Here is a 23370-nt window from a genome sequence, read left to right as displayed (position 1 = left end):
ATAGCCTAAGACCTCACAGCTCACACTGCATGTCAGACCAAATGAGAATCAGAAGGTCTGACATGCAGGAACTGACCAAGGAGCTGAGACACAGAATTGTGGCAAGGCACAAATTTGGCCAAGGTTGCAGCAGAATTTCTGCAGTACTCAAGGTCCCTAAGAGCACAGTGGCCTCCATAATCCTTAAATGGAAGAAGTTTGGGACCACCAGAAGTCTTCCTAGACCTGACCGTCCAGTCAAACTGAGCAATCATGGGAGAAGAGCCTTGGTGAGAGAGGTATAGAAGAACCCCAAGATCACTGTTGCTGAGCTCCAGAGATGCAGAAGAGAGATGAGAGAAAGTTCCACAAAGTCAACTATCACTGCAGCTCTCCACCAGTTGGGCCTTTTTGGTAGAGTGGCCCAGCTGGCTGAAGCCTTTCCTCAGTGCAAGACATATGAAAGCCCGCAAAGAGTTTGCTAAAAAACACATGAAGGACTCCCAGACTATGAGAAATAACATGCTCTGGTCTGATAAGATGAAGATAGACCTTTTTGGTGATAATTCTAAGCAGAATGGGTGGAAAAAACAAGGCACAACAAACTGGTTGCCATTGAAAAAAACAAGAATGCGGCCAAGTACAGAGCTATCCTGGATGTAAACCTCTTCCAGAGTGCTCTGGACCTCAGACTTGGATGAAGGTTCACCTTCCAACAAGACAGTGACCCTAACCACACAGCTAAAATAGCAAAGGAGTGGCTTCAGAACAACTCTGTCACCATTCTTGACTGGCCCAGCCAGGGGTCTGAATACTTTCCGTACCCACTGTGTATACCAGGATGAGAGACATATATAGCAGGATGGGCCCATGACTGAGAACATATATACCAGGTGTAGTGCAGCGGTAGCACCCAAAGCAGTGATGAGGCAGTGACTCAGCAAAGTTAGAAGCAAAAGTCTCTTTAATGTTCAACTCACAAAAACACAGCAAACGATATCCTCTGGATTGCAGCTGGGAACCATTGCCTCTGGATTGCAGCCCATAAACATGCCAGTCCACCTTTGTGACCAGTTCCTGTGGGCGACTGCACCGCTGTATAAGCTGTGGGTGCCTGGCCTTTCAGCCTTGGCTGTTTTGCTCCGCCTGCCTGTGTTGCCTCTCACAGATGGAGCTTTGCAGAGCCTTCTGCTCAGTACTCCTGCCAACAAGACTGCAGAAATTTTAGCTGGAATCTGTGGTCATGGGCCACATGAAAAACCCGGGCCTTTAATGAAGTGGACTGCACTACTACCATCCTGTAGTCCGTTTCAAAACATAAAAAGCCCAAAGCAGATATTCTTAAATCTGCCTTGGACACTATTTGGGGTACATACCAAGTTTTAATAACTTTTTATTTGTTGGATAAGATTACGACTAAAAAAAAAATGTGGGTGTTTTGATTTTTCTTTTTAGTTTGATCAAGACTAACACTTACATTTATTATGCATTGCAATCACAGCTACGCCTGTGACTGCAATGCACTCCCATGGCCTCGATATGCCTCTGTGCGCATACTGGGGGGAAGACGCTGCGACCCTCACATGTAACACTGGTCATTGGCTCACATACTCCCTCCTTCTATTCAAACCTGTGGGGTTGAACACTTGTTACCCCACATGGATGTGTGACAGGACATCCGCATGACCCTGTGAAACCCTAGCCCGTCACTGTACTGAGAAACCAAAGTAGGTACTGGAACCATCGGTTGATGCAAGCATCCCTCCCCTTTGAGTTTCTCCTTCATACTTTGTTACGTAACCACCCACCTCCCCGTTCTCTGCTGCAGAAGACACACCCACTTTCCTGACTAACAGATTTGGGCCAGTTTTGGGTGGTCTTGACTTTGTTTATTTGGTTCACTAACCCTGCTGCTCATCCCATGACCTAAGTACCTGCTCTCGGGCATCTGGTACTGTTTCCTCCTTACTCTTACCCGTGCCTCAGTGACTATGTCCCGCCAAAACGCCGAGGTCTGCCTTGGCAACTCTGGGCATACATCTGTACCACATTGTACCCGAACCCGAGCCTCCCAACGCTGCTGTCTAGTGAGAGCTATATCCATTTTACCCTGACCCTTGGCCACATCCTTGGCCGGTGCCAGAGGGTTTCTCATGTGTACAACCCTAGTCGCCTCTGCGACCACACACTCCTGGTTCCTCCCGGCTTTCTTTTTATACATGTGCTTTTTATACCTGTGTCTCTGCATGGGACCCTGGAACTAAGCTGTCTTGAGCTTACCAGGGGACATTTCCAGCTCGGAGTTAAGTGGTGTCTCCAGGCCTCTCCTGTCACAACCTCTATGGGTTACACTCTGTCCCTAGGTTGGTGACCCCTATGGCAGTTATCTCTGTCTCAGGATCTTCAGGCTCTGCGTCGGGAACAACATTCTCAGCCTCACATGCAAATATATCTATAACTGCAGTGCCTCTTGCTGCAGCTACAATAACTGTAGTGCCTATTGCTGGTGCTACCAGAACTGCATTGCCTCTTGCTGCAGCTGTAGGAACTGCAGCGCTTCTTGCTGCATCTGCAGCATCTGCTGCAAGCGCAACTCCTGCTGCTGCAGAATGAGGACCAACTGCTTCAAAGCCTCCTCCATTTTGTCAACAGGCTCGTTCACCGACATGCAGCACGCTTTGGGGTGTGCCTTAGTTCACACTGCCGCATTCTCTCACATATGTAGTGCAGTGGTAGCACTCAATGCAGTGATGAGGCAGAGACCCAGCAAAGTTAAAAAAAAATTTCTTTAACCCATTACTGGCCAAATTAGCAATTTTCATGTTTCTTTTAATGAAAGATTTTTAATGATTTGGGTCCTAATGAATCAGAAACATAATTTGCTAAATTTTTTCAAGTACGGATTTATCAGAAAAGGGCATCCCAATTTTCAATTAAAAATGACAATGACATGATTTCCTATTTTGAAAACATTCATTTTACAAACACAACACAAAAAATTGGACCTAATTATAAAAATTATAAAATCTTAGTTGCTAGAAGCTAAAGATTAGGCGTCCCCCAAAAAAGCACATTGGTAGATGATGGGTTAATGTTCAACTTACAAAAACACAGCACACTATATCCTCCGGATCGCAGCGGAGAAAAATATCCTTTGGATTGCAGCCCATAAACACGCCAGTCCACCTCCGTGACCTTTTGCCGAGGGCGACTGGACTGCTGTAATAATGTTAAACTTACAGCACCACACAGTACACGATATCCTCTGGATCGCAGCTGGGAACCATATCTTCCAGCTTGCAGCCAATAAACACACCAGTCCACCTCATGAGACCAGTTGCCATGGGCGACTGCACCACCGTGTTAATGTTCAACTCACAGCACTACACAGTACACAATATCCTCTGGATCACAGCCGGGAGCATATCCTCCAGTTTGCTGCCAATAAACACGCCAGTCCACCTCCTGAGACCAGTTGCCGTGGGCAACTGCACTGCTGTGTACGCTGTGGGTTCCAGGCCTTTCAGCTGCCTTGGCTGTTTGACTGTCACAGGTGGAGCTCTGCAGAGCCTTCTGCCCTGTACTCCTGCCAACACCAGACTGACCCTGACACCCCCAAACCCTTTACTGCAGGGATTTTAACTGGAATCTGTGGCCATGGGCCACATGGAAAACCCGGACCAGAAAATCAAAAACAGCGGTATATCACCAGTCAAAAAGATATCTATCAAAGCAGGGTGTGACTAATAATTAAAAAATAACTTTTAATGTATAATACTAAAATTGGTATAATAAACCACGTACAAACAAACAGAAAGGACTCACAGAACAAATTCCCATATATAGAGGATCTGCGAATAATAAAATCCCTAAGACTGTCCACATAGACGCCTCAGTGTCAGTCTACAAAGGGAAGAAAACACAAACACCTCCTCGAAGGAGCATGTAAATGATAACTCTCACCGCATACAATGAAATCCCATCAATCTAGTGGGAATGCAGTACCGATACATATATCCTGTCTCTATCACTCAGAGACGTAAACCGTGTATAGAAAAAATTGGAACGATCTCACCTCCAGTTTCCTTATCTTTGTAACGGCCAGATCACTTACGTCCACAGCATTTTGGGAGGGTGGGGGGATCCACAATTCTGCCCACACATGTACCCATCTGAGCTGTCAGGAGTGCAAATTAACCCCAGAATACCACGCACATTTTTCCCTACGCGTTTCGTTTTATGAACTCATCAGGGGAAATCGATGTAAAACCCCTCCACCTCCGTGGGGGATTCTCAACCTAGGGGTATGCCAATGATCGCTGTATAGCGGCATTCCTGTTACTTAAATAGCCCGCCCCATGCTACCTAGGACCGGGTTGTTTGGCGTCATATCCTGTGCGCCCTCGTGGAGCGCAAGTCTTGAACCGCACGCGTCATTTCCGGCGACGCATGCTGTCCAGTTACCATGGCAGCGTACTGCCGGTGTTATGGTGTCTCCTTGCGCCGTGCGCTTCACTTCCTGTGTAGCGTCCCTGTCCAGTTGCTATAGCAGCGCAACGCCCGACCGCAAGCTCAGGTCCAGGCGACTCCACTGTCTGTTAGCGTTCCGGAGTCCTGAAATAGCGCTGCGCTAGGTTATATAAAAATCCATCTGCAGCACAGTGTAGAGAAGTTTAATAGTCCCTTCCTAGATGCTACACATGCCAATCATGGCATTCTGCACTATTTTTCCATGCTGGGACACTTTTAAATTCAAAAAAATAGATCCTACTGTAACCTCCTCTCGGGAGGGAGGATCCTAACCATGGACACATGCTGACTACATCCTCTAGGGGGGGAAAAAACACCTATCACGGAGGGCAAAGGAAAAAAGACCCTATCCTTCGTCCAGGGTCGTCCCAATAAAAGGTTATAAGGAGGTCCTAATAGATGACAGAGAAGGACTAATTGGATATCAGGATCAAAACAAAGGAAAAATAAATAAACGTAATAAAAAAAAAAAAAAAACTTAATTGAAAAAACGTAATTTGAAAAAACGTAATTTGAAAAAACGTAATTTGAAAAAACATAATTTGAAAAAACATGGATGCGGCCTACTGGAGAGATGGAAATAGGGGGGTGGGGGGTTATGACAGGAAAGGTGCCCAGGAAAAAATCAGGAAGAGGGATAGAGTTATGTGTCCCCCCATATTCCCTAACCAGGCTCCTATCCTCCAAAGCCTACCTACCAATGGAGGTTGGCACCCTAAGACAGAATAACGCAAGACTGGCGCCCCCATTCCGCGACGGCTGTCCCTATTAATGGCCCTATAAAGGCCCTAATGAAAAGAGACAGAGGGGGGAAGGAAGAAAAGAGTCAATATATATGTATTTAACTATCCAGAAAGCAGCTGTAAGTCAAAATCTCATTTAAGCCTCCTGGTGTTTGTGTTTTCAGACGGAAAATCCATCTTGTCTCACATTGTAACAGCATTTGGTCCCAATTACCTCCCCTCTTTGGTGCACCAATCCTGTCAATCCCCATGAATTTAAGCCCTCGATTATCACCACCATGTTCCGTGTTGATATGTCTGGCCAGGGGTGTATCCCTATTCAGGGCAATATCTCTCAGATGTTCCCCAACTCGTCTTCTAAATTCGCGTATTGTCTTGCCAATGTATTCTAGACCGCATTGGCAAACTGCTCTATAAATAACTCCCTTGGACCTACAGTTTATGAAGTGGTAGATCTCGTATTCCTTCCCCGTCACTCCGCTTTTAAACTTTGGGCCCCCTGCGATTACAGGACATGCTATGCACCCACTGCACTTGTAACATCCCTTTGGTGGTTTTGGGAGCCATGTGTCATTCACCGGCGGGGAGTAGTGACTATGTACAAGTCTATCCCCAACGGACCTACCCTTCTTGAAAGTGATCCTCGGGGAGTCTCCCACCATCTCTCCAATGTCCTCATCCATGTTTAGAATGGACCAATACTTCTGCAATATTGTCCGTACCTTTTGAGCCCCATTATTGTAGGTGGTGATGTATCTGCAAACCGGCCTTTCCTCTTTCGTTGGAGCTGGTACCAATAGACTATTTCTGTTAATGTCTTTCACCTCATTGAAAGCCTTTCTTAGGATCCCCTCCGGGTATCCCCTGGCCAAAAATCGTGTCTTTAACTCATCAGCCTGTGTCTTATACTCTTTGTTCGAGGAACAATTCCGTCTTGCTCGTAGATATTGTCCCTTAGGAATGCCCTTCTTCAGGGACACCGGATGGTGGCTGTCCCATCTCAGAAGGGCATTCGTGGAGGTGGGCTTTCTGTAGGTCTTAGTATCCAGATGTCCATCTGGCATTTTTTGAATATATAGATCCAAGAATGGTAATTTGTGTTTATGATATTCAAAAGTAAAAGACAAACCTAACTGGTTGTTGTTTAGTTTAGAAACGAAGTTTGTCAAGGTTACAGCATCTCCGTTCCAAAACAGTAGCACATCATCTATATATCGGGCCCAAAAGGCTATATTGGCCTGTTCTTCCAAGAATGTGTCCCCAAAGACCTCGGATTCCTCCCACCAGCCCAGGAGCAGATTTGCGTACGCGGGCGCACATGAATTGCCCATAGCGGTGCCCCTGAGCTGGTGGAAGATGGAACCGTTGAATAGAAAAAAGTTCCTGGTAAGACAAAATTCAAGTAGGTCCAAAGTGAACTTATTATGCCCTGAATATTGTTGGCCTCTACTCTTAATGAAATACTCCACTGCCCTTAGACCGTCACAGTGTCTTATTGACGAGTAGAGTGCCTCCACATCGATGCTACAAAGTAGGGCCTCTGGTTCCAGGGTCAGTCCGTCTATTTTTCTCAAAAGGTCCATGGAGTCTCTAGTATATGAATTAAGCGATGTCACATGTGTTTTGAGGATCTCATCAAGGTAAATTCCCACATGGTGACATAGGCTATTAATTCCTGAGACGATGGGTCTCCCCCTAAGAGGTACCAGACCCTTATGGACCTTTGGGAGGCAATAGAACGTTGCCACTACCGGGTACTGTGGGAGTAGGTATTCATATTCGTTCTTGTCAATTAGGCCATTACTCAACCCTCCATCCAAAATCAATTTAAGCTGTGACGGTCTAAGGGCAGTGGAGTATTTCATTAAGAGTAGAGGCCAACAACAACAGGCATTTATAGGGCCATTAATAGGGACAGCCGTCGCGGAATGGGGGCGCCAGTCTTGCGTTATTCTGTCTTAGGGTGCCAACCTCCATTGGTAGGTAGGCTTTGGAGGATAGGAGCCTGGTTAGGGAATATGGGGGGACACATAACTCTATCCCTCTTCCTGATTTTTTCCTGGGCACCTTTCCTGTCATAACCCCGAACCCCCCCCCCCTATTTCCATCTCTCCAGTAGGCCGCATCCATGTTTTTTCAAATTATGTTTTTTCAAATTACGTTTTTTCAAATTACGTTTTTTCAAATTACGTTTTTTCAATTACGTTTTTTTTTTTTTTTTTTAATTACGTTTATTTATTTTTCCTTTGTTTTGATCCTGATATCCAATTAGTCCTTCTCTGTCATCTATTAGGACCTCCTTATAACCTTTTATTGGGACGACCCTGGACGAAGGATAGGGTCTTTTTTCCTTTGCCCTCCGTGATAGGTGTTTTTTCCCCCCCTAGAGGATGTAGTCAGCATGTGTCCATGGTTAGGATCCTCCCTCCCGAGAGGAGGTTACAGTAGGATCTATTTTTTGAATTTAAAAGTGTCCCAGCATGGAAAAATAGTGCAGCATGCCATGATTGGCATGTGTAGCATCTAGGAAGGGACTATTAAACTTCTCTACACTGTGCTGCAGATGGATTTTTATATAACCTAGCGCAGCGCTATTTCAGGACTCCGGAACGCTAACAGACAGCGGAGTCGCCTGGACCTGAGCTTGCGGTCAGGCGTCGCGCTGCTATAGCAACCGGACAGGGACGCTACACAGGAAGTGAAGCGCACGGCGCAAGGAGACGCCATAACACCGGCAGTACGCTGCCATGGTAACTGGACAGCATGCGTCGCCGGAAATGACGCGTGCGGTCCAAGACTTGCGCTCCACGAGGGCGCACAGGATATGACGCCAAACAACCCGGTCCTAGGTAGCATGGGGCGGGCTATTTAAGTAACAGGAATGCCGCTATACAGCGATCATTGGCATACCCCTAGGTTGAGAATCCCCCACGGAGGTGGAGGGGTTTTACATCGATTTCCCCTGATGAGTTCATAAAACGAAACGCGTAGGGAAAAATGTGCGTGGTATTCTGGGGTTAATTTGCACTCCTGACAGCTTGGATGGGTACATGTGTGGGCAGAATTGTGGATCCCCCCACCCTCCCAAAATGCTGTGGACGTAAGTGATCTGGCCGTTACAAAGATAAGGAAACTGGAGGTGAGATCGTTCCAATTTTTTCTATACACGGTTTACGTCTCTGAGTGATAGAGACAGGATATATGTATCGGTACTGCATTCCCACTAGATTGATGGGATTTCATTGTATGCGGTGAGAGTTATCATTTACATGCTCCTTCGAGGAGGTGTTTGTGTTTTCTTCCCTTTGTAGACTGACACTGAGGCGTCTATGTGGACAGTCTTAGGGATTTTATTATTCGCAGATTCTCTATATATGGGAATTTGTTCTGTGAGTCCTTTCTGTTTGTTTGTACGTGGTTTATTATACCAATTTTAGTATTATACATTAAAAGTTATTTTTTAATTATTAGTCACACCCTGCTTTGATAGAAAACCCGGACCAGGAATTAAATGGACTGCACCACTATCATCCCGTAGTCCATTTCAAAACATAAAAGCCCAGAGCAGGTTTTCTTAAATCTGCCTTGGACACTATTTGGGGAACATACAAAGTTTTAACAACTTTTTATTTGTTGGAGAAGATTACGACTTAAAAGAAAATTGGGGTGTTTTGATTTTTCTTTTTATTTATGACTTTTATCTTACTGTTTAACTGATTTTAATTTTGAAAGACTGAGTTTTCACAGATGCAACAATGCCAAATTTACACTACCATTCAAAAGTGTAGGGTCACCCAGACAATTTTGTGTTTTCCAATGAAAACTCATACTTTTATTAATCAAATGTGTTGCCAAATGAATTTAAAATCTAGTCCAGACATTGCCAAGGTTAAAAATAAAAGATTTTTATTTGAAATCATTTTCTCCTTCAAACTTTGCTTTCGTCAAAGAATGCTCCCTTTGCAGCAATTACAGCATTGCAGTCCTTTGGCATTCTAGCAGTTAATTTGCTGAGGTAATCTGGAGAAATTTCATCCCATGCTTCCAGAGGCCCCTCCCACATGTTGGTTTGGCTTGATGGGCACTATTTCAGTACCATATGGTCAAGCTGCTCTCACAACAGCTCAATGGGGTTGAGATCTGGTGACTGCACTGGCCACTCCATTACAGATAGAATACCAGCTGCCTGCTTCTTCCCTTATTAGTTCTTGCATCATTTGGAGGTGTGCTTTTGGTCATTGTCCTGTTGTAGGATGAAATTGGCTCCAATCAAGCGCTGTCCACAGGGTATGGCATTGTGTTGCAAAATGGAGTGATAGCCTTCCTTACTCAATATCCCTTTTACCTTGTACAAATCTCCCACTTTACCAGCACCAAAGCAACCCCAGACCATCACATTACCTCCACCATGCTTGACAGATGGCCTCAGACACTCTTCCAGCATCTTTTCAGTTGCTCTTTGTCTCACAAATGTTCTTCTGTGTGATCCAAACATCTCAAACTTGGATTCGTCTGTCTATAACACTTTTTTCCAGTCTTCCTCTGTCCAATGTCTGTGTTCTTTTGCCCATATTATTCTTTTCCTTTTATTAGCCTGTCTGAGATATGGCTTTTTCTTTTCCACTCTGCCCTGAAGGCCAACTTCCCGGAGTCGCTTCTTCACTGTAGAAGTTGACACTGGTGTTTTGCATGTAGTATTTAATGAAGCTGCCAGTTCAGGACCTGTGAGGCTTGGATTTCTCAAACTACAGACTCTAAAGTATTTGTTTTGTTGCTCAGTTGTGCGGCGGGGCCTCCCACTTCTTTTTCTACTCTGGTTAGAGCCTGTTTGTGCTCTCCTCTGAAGGGAGTAGTACACACCGTTGTAGGAAATCTTCAGTTTCTTGGCAATTTCTTGCATGGAATAACCTTCATTTCTAAGAACAAGATTAGACTGTCGAGTTTCACATGAAAGTTCTTTTTTTCTGGCCATTTTGAGAGTTTAATGGAACCAACAAATGTAATGCTCCAGATTCTCAACTAGCTCAAAGGAAGGTCAGGTTTATAGGTTCTCTAATCCATCAAACTGTTTTCAGCTGTGCTAACATACTTGCACAAGGGTTTTCAAGTGTATTCTAACCATCCATTAGCCTTCTTACACAGTTAGCAAACACAAAGTACCATAAGAACACTGGAGTGATGGTTGTTGGAAATGGGCCTCTATACACCTATGAAGATATTGCATTACAAACCACACGTTTGCAGCTAGAATAGTCATTTGCCACATTAACAATGTATAGAGTGTATTTCTGAATCATTTAATGTTAGCTTCATTGGAAAAAACTGTGCTTTTCTTTAAAAAATGAGGAAAATTCTAAGTGACTTTAAACTTTTGAACGGTAGTGTATTTATTTTTTATATTTCATTACTTTGCACTCCAGTTCAGTATTGCAGTATACTCTGAAAATTACAGTCTCCCTATAAAGGGGGTGGATGCTTTCCTCAGCACTAAAGGCATTGTGGATTAGAGATAACCTAAGTAACTATTTGTAACTATAAGACTATATTTATTCTGTATGACACAGCCAGCACCTGAGCTCACTGCATATATCATCATCTGCTCCATTACATGATAGTATATCATTGGTATGGAAGATGTAATTTACAGTTTGGCATATTTATTGTTTCATATTAAAGGGAACCTGTCACCCCGTTTTTTGAGATTGAGCTATAAATACTGTTAAATAGGGCCTGCGCTGTGCGTTACTATAGTGTATGTAGTGTACCCTGATTCCCCATGTATGCTGAGAAATACATTACCAAAGTCGCCGTTTTCGCCTGTCAATCAGGCTGGTCTGGTCAGGTGGGCGTGTTCACAGCGCTCTTTTCTTCCCCAGCTTTCCGTTGGTGGCGTAGTGGTGTGCGCATGTCCAGAGTTCCGACTTCCCTGCGCCCACGTGAAGACACAGCGCGCGATCTGCGCTGTAATCCCTTGCATCGGTGGGGGCGGCCATCTTCCTGGGGCCGCGCGTGCGCAGATGGAGTGCTCTGCTGCACGGGGCTGTGTCTTCACGTGGGCGCAGGGAAGTCGGAACTCTGGACATGCGCACACCACTACGCCACCAACGGAAACGGATTGACAGGCGAAAACGGCGACTTTGGTAATGTATTTCTCAGCATACATATTTATAGCTCAATCTCAAAAAACGGGGTGACAGGTTCCCTTTAAGGTAAATATATGCATCCCGTATAAGTCGAGCACAGAACGCACTACCAAAACATGTGAATCTTGGATAACATAGTCCCATGTCATGATATGGAGTTCAACGATTATCGAATGACCCATGTAAATCTGCTATTAGGACTGCTTTAATTCATCTATATCATATTGTCAATGTTCTGACCACAGTGCACAACCATGGATCTTGTGACCTGAGCTACAAATCTCATAAACATATATGAAGCTGTTAGTTTGGCTCACAAGACCATAGACAATGTATCTGCAAATGCACATTAATACTGAGGGTTTCAGGTTCAGTCCTTTGGACAGAATGGACTAGAAATATGTTAATTTATGTCAGTCAAGTTTGGCTGAATCCTCCAGCTGCTGCAATTAAGTTATTTACTATTGAAGCCATTTACTGTATGTGATAGGGAGGTTGGGGCTCCAAACTGAATCTTTGCTCCAGGTGCAGGAAAACCTAAACACGCCTCTGATAAAACAAATCAGTCCCCTAGAATGTTAGACAGGAGCTACATATTGAGATGTCATGCAACAAGAGCGAAAATTCCTGGAAGGGAGAGGAGGGGAGCAGCTGGGTCCAGTCAGGAGTTGAAGAGGGGAATGTCTTCCTGTTTCTACATAGAGCAGGGAAAAATGAAGAATTTACTAGGTAGAAAGGCTAAATGAGTAATTGTAAGTAGATATGGGTGAATACTTTGATGCTCGGGTCCAGCGGGATTGGCTGAACAGTTACAAAAAGTTTGGATTTGGGTACCAGAACAGTACCCAGACCTGAACCTGGACACCCGAACATTCAGTCATTGCCACCCTGTCATGTGCATGATACCATGGCAAACACCACTCAGATTGGCAGTAAAATCATCACCGCTGGTCAGACAACTGCGGTTCCCACGCTATCAAAAACAGAGTGAGCACGCAGTTGTGATCAGAGTTGTAAAGTTTACCTCCGGTCACTGTTGTTAGCTGACACCAGTGATCGGAGGTAAACTTTATACCATCAATTACAGCTACTTTTTCACTGGCAGTGATGATTTTACCGCTGATTAGAAGAGGTGTTTGCCATGTGCATGACAACGCGGCAAACACCTGATGTTTGGGGAGCCAAGCCCAAGCAGTAACATGGAATTCCTGCTTTGGTGTCCGTGCCCGAACAGTAGGATCTCTAATTGTAAGTACACAGTGCTATATAATACGATGATTGCAATATATACTAAAGAAAAATATAAACTCAACACTTTTGTTTTTGCTCCCATTTTTCATGAGCTGAACTCAAAGATCTAAGACTTTTTTGATGGAAACAAAAGGCCTTTTTCTATCAAATATTGCTAATAAATTTGTCTAAATCTGTGCAATTGAGTAGAGATGAGTGAATATTTCAATATTCGGTTCAGATTACGATTGCTGAATTTGCAATATTTGCCAATTTATTATTCGAATATTCTCCGAACATTACCGAACACCATTCAAGCCAATGGGAGGCAAAAACAAACGCATGCACAACACCGTTAAACGGGCCCAAAAGCTGCCAAAACAAATCAAATGATGGACAGACACCAGGAAAGTGGCCTCAATTCACCCACAGTACAAATTGTAGCATGGCACGGCAGCAGTAAGCCGGGCATGAGGTATCGGGTTCTGGGACAGCATTTACAGCTTTAAATTGAACGTCAATTTTAGATGAGGTGGGTGAGGGATTGATGTAGGCCTGCTGTACTGGGAGCCCTGATACCACATGCAACAGCTCAACATGCTTTCATGCTCAGCCACACTCAGGTTATACAAATATAAGTTTCATAGACTATTATTGTCAGAAAAATCTAAGGATAATAACATGGGTAGTTGACTGTTGTGAATTCCGCTCTTGGGCTCCCTCCGGTGGTTGTAAGTGGCACTTTTGTGAGTTCTGCTCTTGGGCTCCCTCTTGTGGTTTCTAGTGGTATGGCTGCTCCTTGGAGTTAGCTGTCATCAGCTGCCTCCACTTATCGTCTCTTCTGCTCTGCTATTTAAGTCTGGCTTTTTCTTCAGCCTGTGCCACTTGTCAATGTTTCCTGGCTGGATTCACATCTCTGCTTGGATTCTCCTGGTTTCCTGACCAGTTCTGCAAAGATAAGTTCTGGCTTTGCTCATTTCAGTCCACATGTTGTGGACTTATTGTTCTGTGCATTCTATATTTCTCCAGCTTGTCAGTATGGATTATTTCTGTTAGCTGGAAGCTCTGGGAAGCAGATTTACCCTCCACACCTTTAGTCAGGTGTGGAGATTTTTGTAAACTCTGTGTAGATTGTTTTGTAGTTTTTATACTGACCGCACAGTATCCTTTCCTGTCCTATCTATCAAGCTAAACTGGCCTCCTATGCTAAAATCTGTTTTCATTTCTGCGTATGTTATTTTCCCCTCCTCTCACCGTCAATATTTGTGGGGGGCAATCTTTCCTTTGGGGATTTTCTCTGAGGCAAGATAGGTTTCCTGTTTCCATCTTTAGGGGAAGTTAGATCTTAGGCTGTGCCGAGGGGTCTAGGGAGCGTCAGGTACCCCCCACGGCTATTTTTAGTTGCGCTGCTAGGTTCAAGGTTTGCGGTCAGTACAGATACCACCTCCTTCAGAGCTTGTCTCATGCTGTTCCTAAACCACCAGATCATAACAGTACAAGTGGCCAAAAATGAATTAAATGCATCTCAAAAGAAGGAAAAGAAAGTTCAGAACCATTTTTTTTTCTGTGCTTTGGTTTGTCTTTTTTTTTCCTCTTGATATCTGGGTGGTTCAGGATATATGTTTTGGCATGGATGTTCAGGGTTTGTTTGCTCGTGTGGATCAACTTGCTGCAAGAGTACAGAGTATCCAGGACTATGTTGTCCAGACTCCGGCTTTAGAGCCCAGAATTCCTACTCCTGATTTGTTTTTTGGGGACAGATCCAAGTTTTTGAACTTTAAAAATAATTGCAAATTGTTTCTTGCTTTGAAACCCCGTTCTTCTGGTGATCCCATTCAGCAAGTAAAAATCATCATATCCTTGCTGCGTGGTGACCCTCAAGACTGGGCTTTTTCTCTTGAAACAGGGGATCCGGCATTATTGAATGTTGATGCATTTTTTCAAGCGCTCGGATTATTGTATGACGAACCTAATTCTGTGGATCATGCAGAAAAACCCCTGTTGGCCTTGGGTCAAGGTCAGGAAGCGGCAGAGTTATACTGCCAGAAATTTAGAAAATGGTCTGTGCTCACTAAATGGAATGAAGAGGCTCTGGCTGCTATTTTTAGAAAAGGTCTTTCTGAAACCCTTAAAGATGTTATGGTGGGCTTTCCTACGCCTGCCGGTTTGAGCGAATCTATGTCTCTAGCCATTCAGATTGATCGGCGTCTGCGCGAGCGCAAAGCTGTGCACCATATGGCAGTATCCTCTGAGCAAAGTCCTGAACCTATGCAATGTGATAGGATTTTGACTAGAACAGAACGGCAGGAATTCAGACGTCAGAATGGGCTGTGTTTTTACTTTGGTGATTCGGCTCATGTTATCTCTGATTGTCCTAAGCGTACTAAGAGAGTCATTAGGTCTGTTACCATTAGTACTATACAGCCTAAATTTCTCTTATCTGTGACTCTGATTTGCTCATTGTCGTCCTTTTCTGTCATGGCATTTGTGGATTCAGGCGCTGCCCTGAACTTAATGGACTTAGAATTCGCCAGGCGCTGTGGTTTTTCCTTGCAGCCTTTGCAGAGCCCTATTCCTTTGAGGGGCATTGATGCTACACCCTTGGCCAAGGATAAACCTCAGTACTGGACACAGATGGCTATGTACATGGCTCCTGCACATCAGGAAGATTGCCGTTTTCTGGTGTTGCATAACCTTCATGATGTTGTTGTACTGGGATTTCCATGGTTACAGGAACATAATCCGGTGCTGGATTGGAAAACTAGTTCGTTGACTAGTTGGGGTTGTCGAGGAGTACATAGTGACGTTCCTTTGATGTCAATTTCCTCTTCCCCCTCTTCTGAGGTCCCTGAGTTTTTGTCGGATTTCCAGGATGTATTTGATGAGCCCAAGTCCAGTTCCCTTCCTCCACATAGGGACTGTGATTGTGCTATTAACTTGATTCCTGGTTGTAAGTTCCCTAAGGGCCGACTTTTCAATCTGTCTGTGCCAGAGCATGCCGCCATGTGGAGCTATGTTAAGGAATCTTTGGCGAAAGGGCATATTCGGCCCTCTTCGTCACCATTGGGAGCGGGTTTCTTTTTTGTTGCTAAGAAGGATGGCTCCTTGAGACCCTGTATTGATTATCGTCTTCTTAATAAGATCACGGTCAAATTCCAATACCCCTTGCCTTTGCTTACTGATTTATTTGCTCAGATTAAGGGGGCTAGTTGGTTTACTAAGATTGACCTCCGAGGGGCATATAATCTTGTTCGTATTAAACAGGGTGACGAATGGAAAACTGCATTTAATACGCCCAAAGGCCATTTTGAATACCTTGTGATGCCATTTGGGCTCTCTAATGCTCCATCTGTGTTCCAGTCTTTCATGCATGATATTTTCCGCAATTATCTTGATAAATTCATGGTCGTATATTTGGATGATATTTTGATTTTTTCCGATGATTGGGAGTCTCATGTGAAGCAGGTCAGGATGGTGTTCCAGATCTTTTGTGATAATGCTTTATTTGTGAAGGGGTCTAAGTGCCCATTCGGAGTTCAGAAGGTCTCTTTTTTGGGTTTTATTTTTTCTCCCTCGTCTATAGAAATGGATCCTGTTAAGGTCCAAGCTGTTCATGACTGGATCCAACCCACATCTGTGAAGGGTGTTCAAAAATTTTTGGGCTTTGCTAATTTCTATCGCCGTTTCATTGCCAACTTTTCCAGTGTGGTTAAGCCCCTTACTGATTTGACGAAGAAAGGCGCTGATGTGACGAAATGGTCCTCTGTTATGACCCCAATGGCGAGGGTCTCAGAGGAACGTGGAAGTCTGCAAGATACAAAAATCCAGCTCATAGGGCAGTGGTAACTGGGTTGACCATATATCTACTCCTAACGCCAACACTAGAAGTAGCCGGGGGTCATACCTACGTTGATCCTAGATGACTCGCGCCAGCCGGAGAATCTAAATACCCCTAGTAGAGGAAAACAAAGACCTCTCTTGCCTCCAGAGAAAGGGACCCCAAAGCAGGATAGAAGCCCCCCACAAATAATAACGGTGAGGTAAGAGGAAATGACAAACACAGAAATGAACCAGGTTTAGCACAGAGAGGCCCGCTAACTAATAGCAGAATATAGAAAGGTAACTTATATGGTCAACAAAAAACCCTATCAAAAATCCACACTGGAAATTCAAGAACCCCCGAACCGTCTAACGGTCCGGGGGGAGAACACCAGCGCCCTAGAGCTTCCAGCAAAAGTCAGGATACAGATTAGGAACAAGCTGGACAAAAATACAAAACCAAAAACAAATAGCAAAAAGCAAAGTAAATGACTTAGCTGAATAACCGGACCAGGATCAGTAGACAAAAGCACAGCAGATTAGCTCTGATAACTACGTTGCCAGGCATAGAACTGAGTGTCCAGGGAGCTTATAAAGCAACGCCCCTAACTAACGACCCAGGTGCGGATAAAAGGAAAGACAGAAAAACCAGAGTCAAAAAACTAGTAACCACTAGAGGGAGCCAAAAAGCAAATTCACAACAGTACCCCCCCCTTAGTGAGGGGTCACCGAACCCTCACCACGACCACCAGGGCGATCAGGATGAGCGGCATGAAAGGCACGAACTAAATCGGCCGCATGAACATCAGAGGCGACCACCCAGGAATTATCCTCCTGACCATAGCCCTTCCACTTGACCAGGTACTGAAGTCTTCGCCTGGAGAGGCGAGAATCCAAGATCTTCTCCACCACGTACTCCAACTCGCCCTCAACCAACACCGGAGCAGGAGGCTCAGCAGAAGGAACTACAGGCACAACGTACCGCCGCAACAAGGACCTATGAAATACATTGTGAATAGCAAACGACACAGGAAGATCCAGACGAAAAGATACAGGATTAAGGATTTCCAATATCTTGTAAGGACCAATAAAACGAGGTTTAAATTTGGGAGAGGAGACCTTCATAGGAACAAAGCGGGAAGAAAGCCATACCAAATCCCCAACGCGTAGTCGGGGACCCACACCGCGGCGGCGGTTGGCAAAGCGCTGAGCCCTCTCCTGTGACAACTTCAAGTTGTCCACCACATGATTCCAGATCCGCTGCAACCTATCCACCACAGAATCCACCCCAGGACAGTCAGAAGACTCCACATGACCTGAAGAAAAGCGAGGATGGAAACCAGAGTTGCAGAAAAAAGGCGAAACCAAGGTGGCGGAACTAGCCCGATTATTAAGGGCAAACTCAGCCAACGGCAAGAATGTCACCCAATCGTCCTGATCAGCAGAGACAAAACACCTCAAATAAGCCTCCAAAGTCTGATTGGTTCGCTCCGTCTGTCCATTAGTCTGAGGATGGAAAGCAGAGGAAAACGACAAATCAATGCCCATCCTACTACAAAAGGATCGCCAGAACCTGGAAACGAACTGGGATCCTCTATCTGACACAATATTCTCAGGGATGCCGTGCAAACGAACCACGTTCTGGAAAAACACAGGAACCAGATCGGAAGAGGAAGGCAGCTTAGGCAAAGGAACCAAATGGACCATCTTGGAGAAGCGATCACATATCACCCAGATAACAGACATGCCCTGAGATAGCGGAAGATCAGAAATGAAATCCATGGAGATATGTGTCCAAGGTCTCTTCGGGACAGGCAAGGGCAAGAGCAACCCGCTGGCACGAGAACAGCAAGGCTTAGCTCTAGCACAAGTCCCACAGGACTGCACAAATGACCGCACATCCCTTGACAAAGAAGGCCACCAAAAGGACCTGGCCACCAGATCTCTGGTGCCAAAAATTCCCGGGTGACCTGCCAACACCGAGGAATGAACCTCGGAAATGACTCTGCTGGTCCACTTATCCGGAACAAACAGTCTGTCAGGTGGACAAGACTCAGGCCTATCAGCTTGAAATCTCTGCAACACACGTCGCAGATCCGGAGAAATAGCTGATAAGATAACTCCATCCTTAAGAATACCAACAGGATCAGCGACTCCAGGAGCATCAGGCACAAAGCTCCTAGAAAGAGCATCGGCCTTCACATTCTTTGAACCTGGTAAATACGAGACAACAAAATCAAAGCGGGAGAAAAACAATGACCAGCGGGCCTGTCTCGGATTAAGGCGTTTAGCAGACTCGAGATACATCAGATTTTTGTGATCAGTCAAGACCACCACACGATGCTTAGCACCCTCGAGCCAATGACGCCACTCCTCAAATGCCCACTTCATGGCCAACAACTCCCGATTGCCCACATCATAATTTCGCTCGGCAGGCGAAAACTTCCTAGAGAAAAAGGCACAAGGTTTCATAACAGAGCAACCAGGACCTCTCTGCGACAAAACGGCCCCTGCTCCAATCTCCGAAGCATCCACCTCAACCTGAAAGGGAAGTGAGACATCGGGCTGGCACAAAACAGGCGCCGAAGTAAACCGGCGTTTCAACTCCTGGAAAGCCTCCACGGCAGCAGGAGCCCAGTTAGCTACATCGGAGCCCTTCTTGGTCATATCCGTCAAAGGTTTCACAACGCTAGAAAAATTAGCGATAAAACGACGGTAGAAGTTAGCGAAACCCAAGAACTTCTGAAGACTCTTAACTGACGAGGGCTGAGTCCAATCAAGAATAGCTCGGACCTTGACCGGGTCCATCTCCACAGCAGAAGGGGAAAAAATAAACCCCAAAAAGGGAACCTTCTGTACACCAAAGAGACACTTTGAGCCTTTGACAAACAAAGAATTTTCACGCAAAATTTTAAAGACCAACCTGACCTGCTCCACATGCGAGTCCCAATCATCAGAAAAAACCAAAATATCATCCAGATAAACGATCAAAAATTTATCCAGATACTTCCGGAAAATGTCATGCATAAAGGACTGAAAAACTGAAGGCGCATTGGAGAGCCCAAAAGGCATCACCAAGTACTCAAAATGACCTTCGGGCGTATTGAATGCGGTTTTCCATTCATCACCTTGCTTAATGCGCACAAGGTTGTACGCACCACGAAGGTCTATCTTGGTGAACCACTTGGCACCTTTAATTCGGGCAAACAAGTCAGACAACAGCGGCAGAGGATACTGAAATTTGACAGTGATCTTATTTAAAAGCCGATAATCAATACAAGGCCTCAAAGATCCGTCCTTTTTAGCCACAAAAAAGAATCCTGCACCAAGAGGGGAAGAAGACGGACGAATATGTCCTTTCTCCAAAGACTCCTTGATATACGAACGCATAGCGGTATGTTCAGGTACCGACAGATTAAAGAGTCTTCCCTTAGGAAATTTACTGCCTGGAATCAAATCTATAGCACAGTCACAGTCCCTATGAGGAGGCAATGCACTGGACCTGGACTCGCTAAAGACATCCTGATAATCAGACAAATACTCCGGAACTTCCGAAGGCGTAGAAGAAGCAATAGACACAGGCAGGATATCCCCATGAATACCACGACAGCCCCAACTAGAAACTGACATAGCCTTCCAGTCCAGGACGGGATTATGGGTCTGTAACCATGGCAGCCCTAAAACAACCAAATCATGCATTTTATGTAAAACAAGAAAACGTATCACCTCGCGGTGTTCAGGAGTCATGCACATGGTAACCTGTGTCCAATACTGCGGTTTATTTGCTGCCAATGGCGTAGCATCAATACCCCTAAGAGGAATAGGATTTTCTAATGGTTCAAGAGTAAAACCACAGCGCTTAGCAAATGACAGATCCATAAGACTCAGGGCAGCACCTGAATCTACAAACGCCATGACAGGATAAGACGACAGTGAGCAAATCAAAGTTACAGACAGAATAAATTTAGGTTGCAAATTTCCAGCGGTGACCGGACCAACAACCTTAGCTATACGTTTAGAGCATGCTGAGATAACATGTGAAGAATCACCACAGTAGTAGCACAAGCCATTCCGGCGTCTATGAATTTTCCGCTCATTTCTGGTCAGGATTCTATCACATTGCATTAAATCAGGTGTTTGTTCAGACAACACCATGAGGGAATTTGCGGTCTTGCGCTCCCGCAATCGCCGGTCAATTTGAATAGCCAGTGCCATAGCATCATTCAGACCTGTGGGAATGGGAAAACCCACCATAACATCTTTAATGGCATCAGAAAGACCATTTCTAAAATTAGCGGCCAGTGCACACTCGTTCCAATGTGTCAGCACGGACCATTTCCGAAATTTTTGGCAATACACTTCAGCCTCGTCCTGCCCCTGAGACATAGCCAGCAGGGCCTTTTCTGCCTGAATCTCAAGATTGGGTTCCTCATAAAGTAAACCGAGCGCCAGAAAAAACGCATCAATATCAGCCAATGCCGGATCTCCTGGCGCCAGCGAAAAAGCCCAATCTTGAGGGTCACCCCGTAAGAACGAAATAACAATTTTTACTTGCTGAGCGGAGTCTCCAGATGAACAGGGTCTCAGGGACAAAAACAATTTACAATTATTCTTGAAATTCCTAAACTTAAACCTGTCTCCGGAAAACAGTTCAGGAATCGGTATCTTAGGTTCTGACCCAGGACTTCTGATAACATAATCTTGTATGCCCTGCACACGAGTAGCCAGCTGGTCCACACTTGTAATCAAGGTCTGGACATTCATGTCTGCAGCAAGCATAAGCCACTCTGAGGTAAAGGGGATGAAGAAAAAAAAAAAAAAAAAAAATGAGAGAGGAGAAAAAAAAACTCAGAATCTTCTTTCTTATAATCCCTCTTTTGCAATGCATTAAACATTTAATATGGTCCTGGCAAACTGTTATGACCCCAATGGCGAGGGTCTCAGAGGAACGTGGAAGTCTGCAAGATACAAAAATCCAGCTCATAGGGCAGTGGTAACTGGGTTGACCATATATCTACTCCTAACGCCAACACTAGAAGTAGCCGGGGGTCATACCTACGTTGATCCTAGATGACTCGCGCCAGCCGGAGAATCTAAATACCCCTAGTAGAGGAAAACAAAGACCTCTCTTGCCTCCAGAGAAAGGGACCCCAAAGCAGGATAGAAGCCCCCCACAAATAATAACGGTGAGGTAAGAGGAAATGACAAACACAGAAATGAACCAGGTTTAGCACAGAGAGGCCCGCTAACTAATAGCAGAATATAGAAAGGTAACTTATATGGTCAACAAAAAACCCTATCAAAAATCCACACTGGAAATTCAAGAACCCCCGAACCGTCTAACGGTCCGGGGGGAGAACACCAGCGCCCTAGAGCTTCCAGCAAAAGTCAGGATACAGATTAGGAACAAGCTGGACAAAAATACAAAACCAAAAACAAATAGCAAAAAGCAAAGTAAATGACTTAGCTGAATAACCGGACCAGGATCAGTAGACAAAAGCACAGCAGATTAGCTCTGATAACTACGTTGCCAGGCATAGAACTGAGTGTCCAGGGAGCTTATAAAGCAACGCCCCTAACTAACGACCCAGGTGCGGATAAAAGGAAAGACAGAAAAACCAGAGTCAAAAAACTAGTAACCACTAGAGGGAGCCAAAAAGCAAATTCACAACAGTCCTCTGAGGCTGTTGAGGCCTTTCAGGAGCTTAAACACCGATTTACTTTTGCCCCTGTGTTGCGTCAACCGGATGTTTCTCTTCCTTTTCAGGTTGAGGTCGACGCTTCTGAGATTGGGGCAGGGGCCGATTTGTCTCAGAGGGAGTCTGATGGTTCTTTGATGAAACTGTGTGCTTTTTTTTCCAGAAAGTTTTCGCCTGCGGAATGCAATTATGATGTCGGCAATCGGGAGTTGTTGGCTATGAAGTGGGCGTTTGAGGAGTGGCGACATTGGCTTGAGGGAGCTAAACACCGTGTTGTGGTCCTGACCGATCATAAGAATCTGATTTACCCCGAGTCGGCCAAGCGGCTGAATCCTAGACAGGCTCGATGGTCCCTGTTTTTCTCCCGTTTTGATTTTGTGGTCTCGTATCTTCCGGGATCTAAGAATGTTAAGGCTGATGCCCTCTCTAGGAGTTTTTCGCCTGATTCTCCTGGAGTCCTGGAGCCGGTTGGCATTCTTAAGGAGGGGGTGATTCTTTCTGCTATCTCCCCTGATTTGCGGCGGGTGCTTCAGGAATTTCAGGCTGATAGGCCTGACCGCTGTCCAGTGGGGAAGCTGTTTGTTCCTGATGGATGGACAAGTAAGGTAATTTCTGAGGTTCATTGTTCAGTGTTGGCTGGTCATCCTGGGATTTTTGGTACCAGAGATTTGGTTGCTAGGTCCTTTTGGTGGCCTTCCTTGTCTCGCGATGTGCGAGCTTTTGTGAAGTCCTGTGGGACTTGCGCCCGGGCCAAGCCTTACTGTTCCCGCGCTAGTGGGTTGCTTTTGCCTTTGCCGGTCCCTGAGAGGCCCTGGACGCATATTTCCATGGATTTTATTTCGGATCTTCCTGTTTCCCTGAAGATGTCTGTTATCTGGGTTGTTTGTGACCGGTTCTCTAAAATGGTTCACCTTTGCCTAAGTTGCCTTCCTCCTCAGATCTGGTTCCGTTATTTTTTCAGCATGTGGTTCGTTTGCATGGCATTCCGGAGAATATTGTGTCTGACAGAGGTTCTCAGTTTGTCTCTAGATTTTGGCGGGCCTTTTGTGCTAGGATGGGCATTGATTTGTCTTTTTCTTCGGCGTTTCATCCTCAGACTAATGGCCAAACTGAGCGAACTAATCAGACCTTGGAGACCTATTTGAGATGCTTTGTGTCTGCTGATCAGGATGATTGGGTGTCTTTCTTGCCGTTGGCCGAGTTTGCCCTTAATAATCGGGCTAGTTC

This window comes from Ranitomeya imitator, chromosome 2, assembly GCF_032444005.1.
Source record: "Ranitomeya imitator isolate aRanImi1 chromosome 2, aRanImi1.pri, whole genome shotgun sequence".
Lineage (NCBI taxonomy): Eukaryota > Metazoa > Chordata > Amphibia > Anura > Dendrobatidae > Ranitomeya > Ranitomeya imitator.
This window is presented reverse-complemented; position numbering follows the sequence as displayed.